The 12511-nt window shown below is 39.5% G+C and overlaps 1 protein-coding gene across 7 annotated transcripts in view; it reads right to left on the bottom strand.

The window, feature by feature from the left end:
- Positions 1–12511, bottom strand: part of CCDC146 (coiled-coil domain containing 146) — a 141112-nt gene that overhangs the window by 120145 nt on the left and 8456 nt on the right. The window contains exon 1 of one of the 7 annotated variants that reach the window (XM_082473458.1): positions 2908–9222. The exons of the other annotated variants lie outside the window; for them this stretch is intronic. The gene's annotated coding sequence lies outside the window, so the exon portion shown is untranslated. Of the gene's footprint in view, positions 1–2907; positions 9223–12511 lie in introns of those variants that run through there. 7 annotated transcript variants of the gene reach the window in all.

The following is a 12511-nucleotide window of genomic DNA, read 5'->3' as shown; positions in this document are numbered from 1 at the left end:
CTGCTGCTGCTGCCACCAAGAAGCCTGTGTGTGAGCACAGGTCACTATCCACACCTCCCCTCCTGGGATCCTGTGCAGCCCGCCACAACCAGGGTCCCGTGATCCAGAGACAACTTCCCTGGGAGAACACACGGCACGCCTCAGGCTGTTGCAATGTCACGCCGGCCTCTGCCACCACAGGCTCCCCCCACATTCTGTACCCCTCCCTCCCCCCAGCCTGAGTGAGCCAGAGCCCCCTAATCAGCTGCTACTTTAACCCCGTCCTGTCTGAGCGAAGAACAGACACCCTCAGGCGGCATACATGCAGAGCCGGGGGCCAAATCCAAAGCTGAACCCCAGGAGCTGTGCGAACAAAGAAGAGAAAGGGAAATCTCTCCCAGCAGCCTCAGGAGCAGCAGATTAAATCTCCACAATCAACTTGATGTACCCTGCATCTCTGGAATACCTGAAGAGACAACAAGTCATCCCAAAATTGAGTCAGTGGACTTTGGGAGCAACTGTAGCCTTGGGGTTTGCTTTCTGCATCTAATTTGTTTCTGGTTCTATGTTTATCGTAGTTTAGTATTTAGAGTTTATTATCCTTCATAGATTTGTTTATTGATTTGGTTGCTCTCTTCCTTTTTTTCTTTTCTATATATGGATTTTCTTTTCCTTTTTCTCTTTTTGTGAGTGTGTATGTGTATGCTTCTTTGTGTGATTTTGTATGTATAGCTTTGCTTTTACCATTTACCCTAGGGGTCTGTGGGTCCGTTTTTTTTTTGTTTGTTTCTTTTTTTTAGTAGAGTTTTTAGCACTTGTTATCATTGGTGGATTTATTTTCTGGTTTGGTTGCTGTCTTCTTTCTTTCTTTCTTTTATTACTTTTAAATTTTTTTATTTAAAAATATTTTTTAATTTTTTCTTTTCTTCCTTTCCTTCTTTCTCCCTTTTCTTCTGAGCCGTGTGGCTGACAGGGCCTTGGTGCTCCGGCTGGGTGTCAGGCCTGTGCCTCTGAGGTGGGAGAGCCGAGTTCAGGACATTGGTCCACTAGAGACCTCCTGGCTCCACATAATATCAAACAGCAAAAGCTCTCCCAGAGATCTCCATCTCACTGCTAAGACCCAGCTCCACTCAAAGACCAGCAAGCTACAGTGCTGGACACCCTATGCCAAACAACTAGCAAGACAGGAACACAACCCCACCCATTAGCAGAGAGGCCGCCTAAGATCATAATAAAGTCACAGGCACCCCAAAACACACCACCGGATGCAGTCCTGCCCACCAGAAAGACAAGATCCAGCCTCATCCACCAGAACACAGGCACCAGTCCCCTCCATCAGGAAGCCTACACAACCCACTGAACCAACCTTACTCACTGGGGGCAGACACCAAAAACAACGGGAACTGTGAACCTACAGCCTGCGAAAAGGAGACCCCAAACACAGTAAGTTAAGCAAAATGAGAAGACAGAGAAACACACAGCAGATGAAGGAGCAAGGTAAAAACCCACCAGACCAAACAAAAGAAGAGGAAATAGGCAGTCTACCTGAAAAAGAATTCAGAGTAATGATAGTAAAGATGATCCAAAATCTTGGAAATAGAATGGAGAAAATACAAGAAACGTTTAACCAGGACCTAGAAGAACTAAAGAGCAAACAAACAATGATGAACATCAAAATAAATGAAATTTAAAATTCTCTAGAAGTAATCAATAGCAGAATAAATGAGGCAGAAGAACGGATAAGTGACCTGGAAGATAAAATAGTGGAAATAACTACCGCAGAGCAGAATAAAGAAAAAAGAATGAAAAGAATTGAGGAGAGTCTCAGAGACCTCTGGGACAACATTAAACTCACCAACATTCGAATTATAGGGGTCTCAGAGAAGAAAAAGAAAGGGACTGAGAAAATATTTGAAGAGATTATAGTTGAAAACTTCCCTAATATGGGAAAGGAAATAGTTAATCAAATCCAGGAAGTGCAGAGAGTCCCATACAGGATAAATCCAAGGAGAAACATGCCAAGACACATATTATTCAAACTATCAAAAATTAAATCCAAAGAAAAATATTAAAAGCAGCAAGGGAAAAACAACAAATAACATACAAGGGAATCCCCATAAGGTTAACAGCTGATCTTTCAGCAGAAACTCTGCAAGCCAGAAGGGAGTGGCAGGACATATTGAAAGTGATGAAAGGGAAAAAGCTACAACCAAGATTACTCTACCCAGCAAGGATCTCACTCAGATTTGACAGAGAAATTAAAAGCTTTACAGACAAGCAAAAGCTAAGAGAATTCAGCACAACCAAACCAGCGTTACACAATGCTAAAGGAACTTCTCTAGGCAGGAAACGCAAGAGAAGGAAAAGACCTACTATAACAAACCCAAAACAATTAAGAAAATGGTAATAGGAACATACATATTGATAACTACCTTAAATGTAAATGGATTAAATGCTCCAACCAAAAGACAGACTGGCTGAATGGATACAAAAACAAGACCCATATATATGCTGTCTACAAGAGGCCTACTTCAGACCTAGGGATACATACAGACTGAAAGTGAGGGAATGGAAAAAGATATTCCATGCCAATGGAAATCAAAAGAAAGCTGGAGTAGCAATTCTCATATCAGACAAAATAGACTTTAAAATAAAGACTATTACAAGAGACAAAGAAGGACACTACATGATGATCAAGGGATCAATCCAAGAAGAAGATATAACAATTGTAAATATTTATGCACCCAACATAGGAGCACCTCAATACATAAGGCAAATGCTAACAGCCATAAAAGGGGACATCGACAGTAACACAATCATAGTAGGGGACTTTAACAATCTACTCTCACCAATGGACAGATCATCCACAATGAAAATAAATAAGGAAACACAAGCTTTAAATGATACATTAAACAAGATGGACTTAACTGATATTTATAGGATATTCCATCCAAAAAAAACAGAATACACGTTCTTCTCAAGTGCTCATGGAACATTCTCCAGGATAGGTCATATCTTGGGTCACAAATCAAGCCCTGGTAAATTTAAGAAAATTGAAATTGTATCAAGTGTCTTTTCTGACCACAACACTATGAGACTAGATATCAATTACAGAAAAAAATCTATAAAAATTACAAACACGTGGAGGCTAAACAATACACTACTAAATAACCAAGAGATCACTGAAGAAATCAAAGAGGAAATCAAAAAATACCTAGAAACAAATGACAATGAAAACACGACGACCCAAAACTTATGGGATGTAGCAAAAGCAGTTCTAAGAGGGAAGTTTATAGCAATACAATCCTACCTCAAGAAACAAGAAACATCTCAAATAAACAAGCTAACCTTACACCTAAAGCAATTAAGGAAGGAAGAACAAAAAACCTCAAAGTTAGCAGAAGGAAAGAAATCATAAAGATCAGATCAGAAGTAAATGAAAAAGAAATGAAGGAAACAAGAGCAAAAATCAATGAAACTAAAAGCTGGTTCTTTGAGAAGATAAATGACATTGATAAACCATTAGCCAGACTCATCAAGGGAAAAAGGGAGAAGACTCAAATCAATAGAATTAGAAATGAAAAAGGAGAAGTAACAACTGACACTGCAGAAATACAAATGATCATGAGCGATTACTACAAGCAACTATATGCCAATAAAGTGGACAACATGGAAGAAATGGACACATTCTTAGAAAAGCACAACCTTCCGAGACTGAACCAGGAAGAAGTAGAAAATATACACAGACCAATCACAAGCACTGAAATTGAGACTGTGATTAAAAGTCTTCCAATAAACAAAACCCAGGACCAGATGGCTTCACAGGCGAATTCTATCAAACATTTAGAGAAGAGCTAACATGTATCATTCTCAAACTCTTCCAAAATATAGTAGAGGGAGGAACACTCCCAAACTCATTCTACGAGGCCACCATCACCCTGATACCAACACCAGGCAATGATGTCACAAAGAAAGAAAACTACAGGCCAATATCACTGATGAACATAGATGCAAAAATCCTCAACAAAATACAAGCAAACAGAATCCAACAGCACATTAAAAGGATCATACACCATGATCAAGTGGGGTTTATCCCAGTAATGCAAGGATTCTTCAATATATGCAAATCAATCAATGTGATAAACCATATTAACAAATTGAAGGATAAAAACCATATGATCATCTCAATAGATGCAGAAAAAGCTTTCGACAAAATTCAAAACCCATTTATGATAAAAACCCTCCAGAAAGTAGACATAGAGGGAACTTACCTCAACATAATAAAGGCCATATATGACAAACCCACAGCCAACATCGTTCTCAGTGGAGAAAAACTGAAACTATTTCCTCTAAGATCAAGAACAAGATAAGGTTGTCCATTCTCACCACTATTATTCAACATAATTTTGGAAGTTTTAGCCACAGCAATCAGAGAAGAAAAAGAAATAAAAGGAATCCAAATTGGAAAAGAAGAAGTAAAGCTGTCACTGTTTGCAGGTGACATGATAGTAAACATAGAGAATCCTAACGATGCTACCAGAAAACTACTAGAGCTAATCAATGAATTTGGTAAAGTAGCAGGATACAAAATTAATGCACAGAAATCTCTTGCATTCCTATACACTAATAATGAAAAATCTGAAAGAGAAATTAAGGAAACACTCCCATTTACCACTGTAACAAAAAGAATAAAATACCTAGGAATAAACCTACATAAGGAGACCAAAGACCTGTATGCAGAAAACTATAAGACACTGATGAAAGAAATTAAAGATGATATAAACAGATGGAGAGATATACCATGTTCTTGGATTGGAAGAATCAACATTGTGAAAATGACCATACTACCCAAAGCAATCTACAGATTCAATGCAATCCCTATCAAACTACCAATGGCATTTTTCACAGAACTAGAGCAAAAAATTTCACAATTTTTATGGAAACACAAAAGACCCTGAATAGCCAAATCAATCTTGAGAAAGAAAAACGGAGCTGCAGAATCAGGCTCCTGGACTTCAGACTATTACTACAAAGCTACAGTAATCAAGACAGTATGGTACTGGCACAAAAACAGAAATATAGATCAATGGAACCGTATAGAAACCCCAGAGATAAACCCACGCACATATGGTCATGTTATTTTTGATAAAGGAGGCAAGAATATACAATGAAGAAAAGACAGCCTCTTCAATAAGTGGTACTGGGAAAACTGGACAGCGACATGAAAAGAATGAAATTAGAACACTCCTTAACACCATACACAAAAATAAACTCAAAATGGATTAAAGACCTAAATGTAAGGCCAGACACTATTAAACTCTTGGAGGAAAACATAGGCAGAACACTCTATGACATAAATCACAGCAAGATCCTTTTTGACCCACCTCCTAGAGAAATGGAAATAAAAACAAAAATAAACAAATGGGACCTAATGAAACTTAAAAGCTTTTGCACAGCAAAGAAAATCATAAACAAGACGAAAAGACAACCCTCAGAATGGGAGAAAATATTTGCAAATGAAGCAACTGACAAAGGATTAATCTCCAAAATTTACAAGCAGCTCATGCAGCTCAATATCAGAAAAACAAACAACCCAATCCAAAAATGGGCAGAAGACCTAAACAGACATTTCTCCAAAGAAGATATATAGATTGCCAACAAACACATGAAGGGATGATCGACGTCACTAATCATTAGAGAAACTACAATGAGGTATCATCTCACACCAGTCAGAATGACCATCATCAAAAAATCTACAAACAACAAATGCTGGAGAGGGTGTGGAGAAAAGGGAACACTCTTGCACTGTTGGTGGGAATGTAAATTGATACAGCCATTATGGAGAACAGTATGGAGGTTCCTCAAAAAACTAAAAATAGAACTACCATATGACCAGCAATCCCACTACTGGGCATATACCCTGAGAAAACCATAATTCAAAAAGAGTCATGTACCACAATGTTCATTGCAGCTCTATTTACAACAGCTAGGACATGGAAGCAACCTAAGTGTCCATCGACAGATGAATGGATAAAGAAGATATGGCACATATATACAATGGAATATTACTCAGCCATAAAGAGAAACGAAATTGAGTTATCTCTAGTGAGGTGGATGGACCTAGAGTCTGTCAGACAGAGTGAAGTAAGTCAGAAAGAGAAAAACAAATACCATATGCTAACACATATATATGGAAGCTTAGAGAAAAAAAAAAAAGGTTCTGAAGGACCTAGGGGCAGGACAGGAATAAAGACACAGATGTAGAGAATGGACTTGAGGACACAGGAAGGGGGAAGGGTAAGCTGAGACGAAGTGAGAGAGTGGCATGGACAGATATACACTACCAAATGTAAAATAGATAGCTAGTGGGAAGCAGCCGCATAGCACAGGAAGATCAGCTCGGTGCTTTGTGACCACCTAGAGGGGTGGGATAGGGACGGTGGGAGGGAGATGCAAGAGGGAGGAGATATGGGGATATATGTGTATGTATAGCTGACTTACTTTGTTATAGAGCAGAAACTAGCACACCACTGTGAAGCAATTATACTCCAATAAAGATGTTAAAAAAAAAAAAAAGATACCAGAAAGCACATTCATAACATTACAACAGTTGTCTATCTTATCTAGGTAGGCCATTGCCTTGCAAATCTCCTCTGTCATTTACACCTTTTCTCTTCCCCATACCACAGTCAGGAGTCTACATGGGTCTGTTTCCTTAGCAAAGATCTTCATGAAAAATGGGGTATCACTGAGACAGGCTGGGACCTAGGCCCCTTTGCTGCAGTGCTGCAGTGCTTGCACCTGGACACACCTCTCCTCTAGCAACAAAATACAAAGAACCTGTATGCGACTAAAAATAACCACGTGCATGTGCAGTTGGGGCAAATTCTGGACCCCAAACATACAAAAAGACCAAAAAACGCAACTGCCACTTTTGAGGAGCCTGGAGCAAAAACAGGGTGTTGGGAGCAGAAGCAGGGTACTGAGCATGCCCCCTGCACGCAACACCACCTAAGGGGTGGGCAAAACAACTAAGCCACCCCTCCGGCCTGACCCCTGGACACACCCCTACCCTCACCCCATATAAGGGACAAGCTCGCCCTCCCCCACCCACACCCCACGAGGGAGCAAGCAAGAGAATCTGTTGTTTGTTCCCGCTCCCCGCTGCTGCAGCAGGGGCCCCAGTAAAGCCTTGCCTGAATTTCTTGTCTGGCCTCTAGTCAATTTCTCTAAACTGGGGAAGGCCAAGAACTCTGGTTGGTTTCATCACTGCCTCCCATCTGCAACAGCCCGGGTCTCTCCCTTCCTCCTCCTCCTTCTCCTGTTATTTCATCTAAGACTGGGATTAGTGGCTTTAACTCAGTCTACCAGCATGACAGCATGGCCTAATGCAATTGACTACTCGGAAGTTCCTCACTTTGGGCTTGAATCTCATTCCTCCCCTTCCTTTGTAAACTTTGGCAAGATATTTAGCCTCTAAGTGTCTGTTTCCTTAACTGCAAGATGATTTAAGAGTTGTTGTGAAGATTAAATGGGACACCGCATGTGAAGTCTCAGCCCAGACCCAGCATATAGTTCCTCAATAAATGGTAGCTTCCTCCCGTCACTGCCTGGTTCCTCAGCTTTCATGTATGATATGCCTTAGATTATTTTTATAGGGAAAAAATAAACAGAGGTCAGCCTGGGCCTGGACCAAATTATTTCAGGAATCTATGATCTGAAAAAGGCAACTTGGGTCCTCTTGAGCATGATTTTTGTCCCAGAGCTCTCCTTAGGATTTGGTGTGAGAGTCCTGGTAAACCTAATCTTCAAATCCCACTGTGACATGTTTAAATCTAGGATAAGAAAGACTATATAGAATATTGGGTACTGGAGAGGGAGAAAGGGAGCAACTAAAAATTTTAAAAGTCCTTAAAAGAATAGGTGTCAACTCTGAGTCAGGGAAGAGTCAGCTTTAGACAGTAAGTAAAGCAGGCAAAGTTCCCTCTCCCATATCTGGAAACGTCACAGGCTCCTCTTTTCATTGCATGAGTATTTCCTGTTCTCAGGCTTCATCTGGCCCCAGGCAGATCTCTCCTTTTGTCTTCCTCTCCCCGGGGAGCATCCCTTACTTAATTTCTTTCCTTCCTCTAAGGGCAAAGGTTCTTACATTACTTATAGGGTTAGAAGAATATTTAGCAAGGCAATCTTCCTACTTTACATTGGAAGAGGAAATTAAAAATAAAAATTAAAAAAACACCCTCTTTCTGAGCTGGGGAACAAGGAGAGGTGGTGAGGAAACAAGTTGACATGGGCCCCTGAGGCACCCTGTTCACCCAGGATCAAGCTCAGGAAATGAAATAGTGCAACTTGGACTTCAAGGACATCAGAGGGATAACGTGCCTCCTTCCCCAAGTGGGACTTGGGGAAAGTGGCAAGTTTCCAGAGCCATCATCAATTCTGTCCTTTCATGTGATAGCAAAGAAAACTGTCTAGGCAGAGAGGGGCCCAAGAGAGTTTACAGAGTGGAGTGGGGTAGGTGTTGAGTGTGGCTGGGAGTGCTATACCCCAAGAGCCCTTAGTGTTATGATGAAAAGACACTGCTTCAGAAAGCTTTGTGGACCATACAATTGAGCACCAGATGGGGATGCAGAATTCTCAGAAGATGCCAGCATGAAGACCCATATCTGAGACCCAGGTGGATGCATATCTCAGGAGGAGTCAGCATGGTCAGACACCAACCTCCCTGAAGTATTATGCTACCTAATAACCCTGAACTTGGGTCTCATGCTCAGGAGGAGGAGAGGAAAGGGGAAACATGAATTGAGTAAATTTTTTTAAAATTCAGCTTTATTGAGGTATATAATTTATGTTCAACAAAACTCATAATTTTAAGTATACAATTTGATGAGTTTTTACAAATATTGACAGTTGTGTAATCACTGCCACAAACATTCCCGTCACTTTTTAAAAGTTCCTTTATGCCCCTTTACAGCCAGTGTCCCTTCAACCCCCATCCCCTCCATCCCAGGCACCTGGTAACAACCAGTAGTTTTGCCTTTTCTAGAATTTCATGTATATAGAATCATATATATTTCTGTCTTCTAACATTTAAGCATAAGGTTTCTGAGGTTCCTCTACACTGCTGGATACTGGATATCAGTATTTCATTTCTTGTATTGCTGAATGCTACTCCATTGTACAAATACACCATGATTTATTTGCCATTCTCCAGTTGATAGACATTTGTTTCTCATTTTTGGCTATTATTTTTTTTTTTAATTGTATCTATTTTTTTTAAATTTATTTATTTTTATGGCTGTGTTGAGTCTTCGTTTCTGTGCAAGGGCTTTCTCCAGTTGTGGCAAGCGGGGGCCACTCTTCATCATGGTGCGCGGGCCTCTCACTATTGCGGCCTCTCTTGTTGTGGAGCACAGGCTCCAGACGCGCAGGCTCAGCAATTGTGGCTCACGGGCCCAGCTGTTCCGCGGCATGTGGGATCTTCCCAGACCAGGGCTCGAACCCGTGTCCCCTGCATTGGCAGGCAGATTCTCAACCACTGTGCCACCAGGGAAGCCCTTGGCTATTATGAATAAAGTTGCTATGAACATTCAAGTACAAGTCTTCATGTCAACATATGTTTTCATTTCTCTTGGGTAAATACCTAAGAGTAGAATTGCTGGGTCATATGGTAAGTTATGTTTAATTCTATAAGAAACTGTCAAATTGTTTTCCAAAGTGGTCGTACCATTTTATATACCCACCAGCAGTGTATGAGGGTTCCCACTGCTCCACATCCTTGTCAACACTTGGTATTGTCAGTATTTTTTAGTTTTAGCCATTTTGGTGGGTTTGTAGTGGTATCTAATTTTAATTTTGTGGCTTTAATTTGCACTTCCATAATGACTTATTATGATGAGCATCTTTTTATGGGTTTAGTGGCCATTTATATATCTTCTTAGTTTAAGTGTATATTCAATTTTTTTTGCTCATTAAAAAAATCAGGTTTTCTTCTTATCATTGTTGTAAGAGTTCTTTGTGTATTCTGGATACAAGTCCTTTATCAATACGTTTCATAAATATTTTCTCTCAATCTCTCCTGGTCTCTTCATTCTGAAGAGCAAAACTTCTGAATTTTGAGGAAATCCAATTTATTGGGTTTTTTTCTTTTATGGTTCATGCTTTTTGTATCTTATTTAAGAAATCTTTGCCAAACTCAAGGTCACAAGATTTCCTCCTGTATTTTCTTCCAGGACTTTTATAGTTTTAGCCCTTCTATTTGCATCTTTTAACTATTTCAAATTTTTGTGTATGGTGTGAAGTAAAGGTTGATGTTCTTTTGGAGAGTGGATGGAGAGGCATATGGATATTTAATGTTCCAGCATCATTTGTTGGGAAAAGCATCCTCTTCCCATTGTCATATTATAATTATAGTAACACCTTTCTCAAAAATTAATTAACCATATATGTGTAGGTCTATTTCTATAGTCTCTATTCTGTCCCATTGATTTAAAGGTCTATTCTTATAGCCATACAACATTATGTTGATTATTGTAGCTTTACAATAAGTCTTAAAATGAAGTAGTATAAGTCTTCAAACTTAGTTCTTTTTTCAAAATCGTTTTGGCTGTACTTGGTACTTTACATTTCCATATACATTTTAGAAGTTACTTGTCAATTTCTATTTTTTAAAAAGCCTGCTAGAATTTTGACAGAGCAATGAATCAATACATCAGTGTGGAGTGATATGCCGTCTTGAGTCTTAGTTTACTTGAATATGGTATTTCTCTCCACTTATCTAGATCTTCTTCAGTTTCTCTCAGCAATGTTTTACAGTTTTCAGAAAATAGGTCTTGCATATATTTCATTAAATTTATCCCTAAGTATTTCACATTTTGTATGCTATTGTAAATGGTATTGTTTTTAAATTTCAATTTCCAAATGCCATTTTTAGTCCTTAGAAATAGAATTGATTTTTGTTACTGACCTTGTAACCTTGTAAACTTTTTAATTAATTCAGTTAGCTTTGTATAATATTCTTTAGAATTTTCTACTTAGATGATCATGTTGTCTGCACATAGACAATTTTACTTCTTTCTGTCCAATGTAGATTCCTTTCAGTTTTTTATTGCCTTATTGTACTGTATAGGACCTCTAGGACAATAAAGTGGTGAGAGTGAAAAACTTTGCCTTGTTTCAGATCTTAAAAGGAAAAAAGCGGGCTTCCCTGGTGGCGCAGTGGTTGAGAATCTGCCTGCCAATGTAGGCGACACGGGTTCGAGCCCTGGTCTGGGAAGATCCCACATGCCGCGGAGCGACTGGGCCCGTGAGCTACAACTAACTGAGCCTGCGCGTCTGGAGCCTGTGCTCCGCAGCAAGAGAGGCTGCGACAGTGAGAGGCCAGCGCACCACGATGAGGAGTGGCCCCCGCTTGCCGCAACTAGAGAAAGCCCTTGCACGGAAACGAAGACCCAACACAGCCATAAATAAATAAATATATATTTAAAAAAAAAAAAAAAAAAAGGAAAAAAGCATTCAGTCTTTTATGGTTAAATATGGTATTAAGTATAAGTTTTTCATAGATGCCTACATTAGGTGGAGGAAGTTCCTTCTCTTCCAAGTTTCTGGAGGGTTTTTAATCAGGAATGGGTATTGAATTTTGCTAAATGTTTTCTTTTTAATCTATTAAGATGATCATATTTTCCAAAAAATGATGCTGGAACAACTGATTTTTAACATCCTTATATAAAAGAATGCACCTCAACTCATACCCTGCATGATTTACAAAACCTAACTTGAAATGAGGCATAGGCCTAAATGTAAAACCTAAAAGTAAAAAACTTCCAAAAGAAAATGTAGAAGAAAATCTTTGCAACCTAGGTTTGGAGAAAGTTTTGGGTTTTTTTGTTTTGTTTTCAGATGGGACACAAAACCACAATCATAATAGAAAAAAATAGACAAATTGGACTTTTTCAAATTTAAAAGATGTGCTCTTCAGGTGACAGTGTTGGGAAACTAAACAAGAGCCACAGGTGGGGGAAAAATGTGACCAAATAATGTATCTGACAAAAGACTGGTATCAAGAATATATAAAGAAATCTCAAAACTCAATAATAAGAAATCAAACAGACCAACAAAAAATGGGCAAAAGATTTGAATGGATATTTCACCTAAGAAGATATACAAATGGCAAATAAGAATGTGAAAATAGGGCTTCCCTGGTGGCGCAGTGGTTGAGAATCTGCCTGCTAATGCAGGGGACACGGGTTCGAGCCCTGGTCTGGGAAGATCCCACATGCCAAGGAGCAACTGGGCCCGTGAGCCACAACTACTGAGCCTGCGCATCTGGAGCTTGTGCTCCGCAACAAGAGAGGCCGCGATAGTGAGAGGCCCGCGCACCGCGATGAAGAGTGGCCCCCGCTTGCCGCAACTAGAGAAAGCCCTTGCACAGAAACGAAGACCCAACACAGCCAAAAATAAATAAATAAATAAATAAATAATAAAAATAAAGTAATTCCTTTAAAAAAAAAAGTCTTTAAAAAAAAAAAAAGAA

The sequence above is a fragment of the Balaenoptera physalus genome (genome assembly GCF_965194825.1).
Source record: "Balaenoptera physalus genome assembly, chromosome: 8".
Lineage (NCBI taxonomy): Eukaryota > Metazoa > Chordata > Mammalia > Artiodactyla > Balaenopteridae > Balaenoptera > Balaenoptera physalus.
Note: the sequence above shows the minus strand (reverse complement) of the source record. Positions and strands in the feature narration are given on the sequence as shown.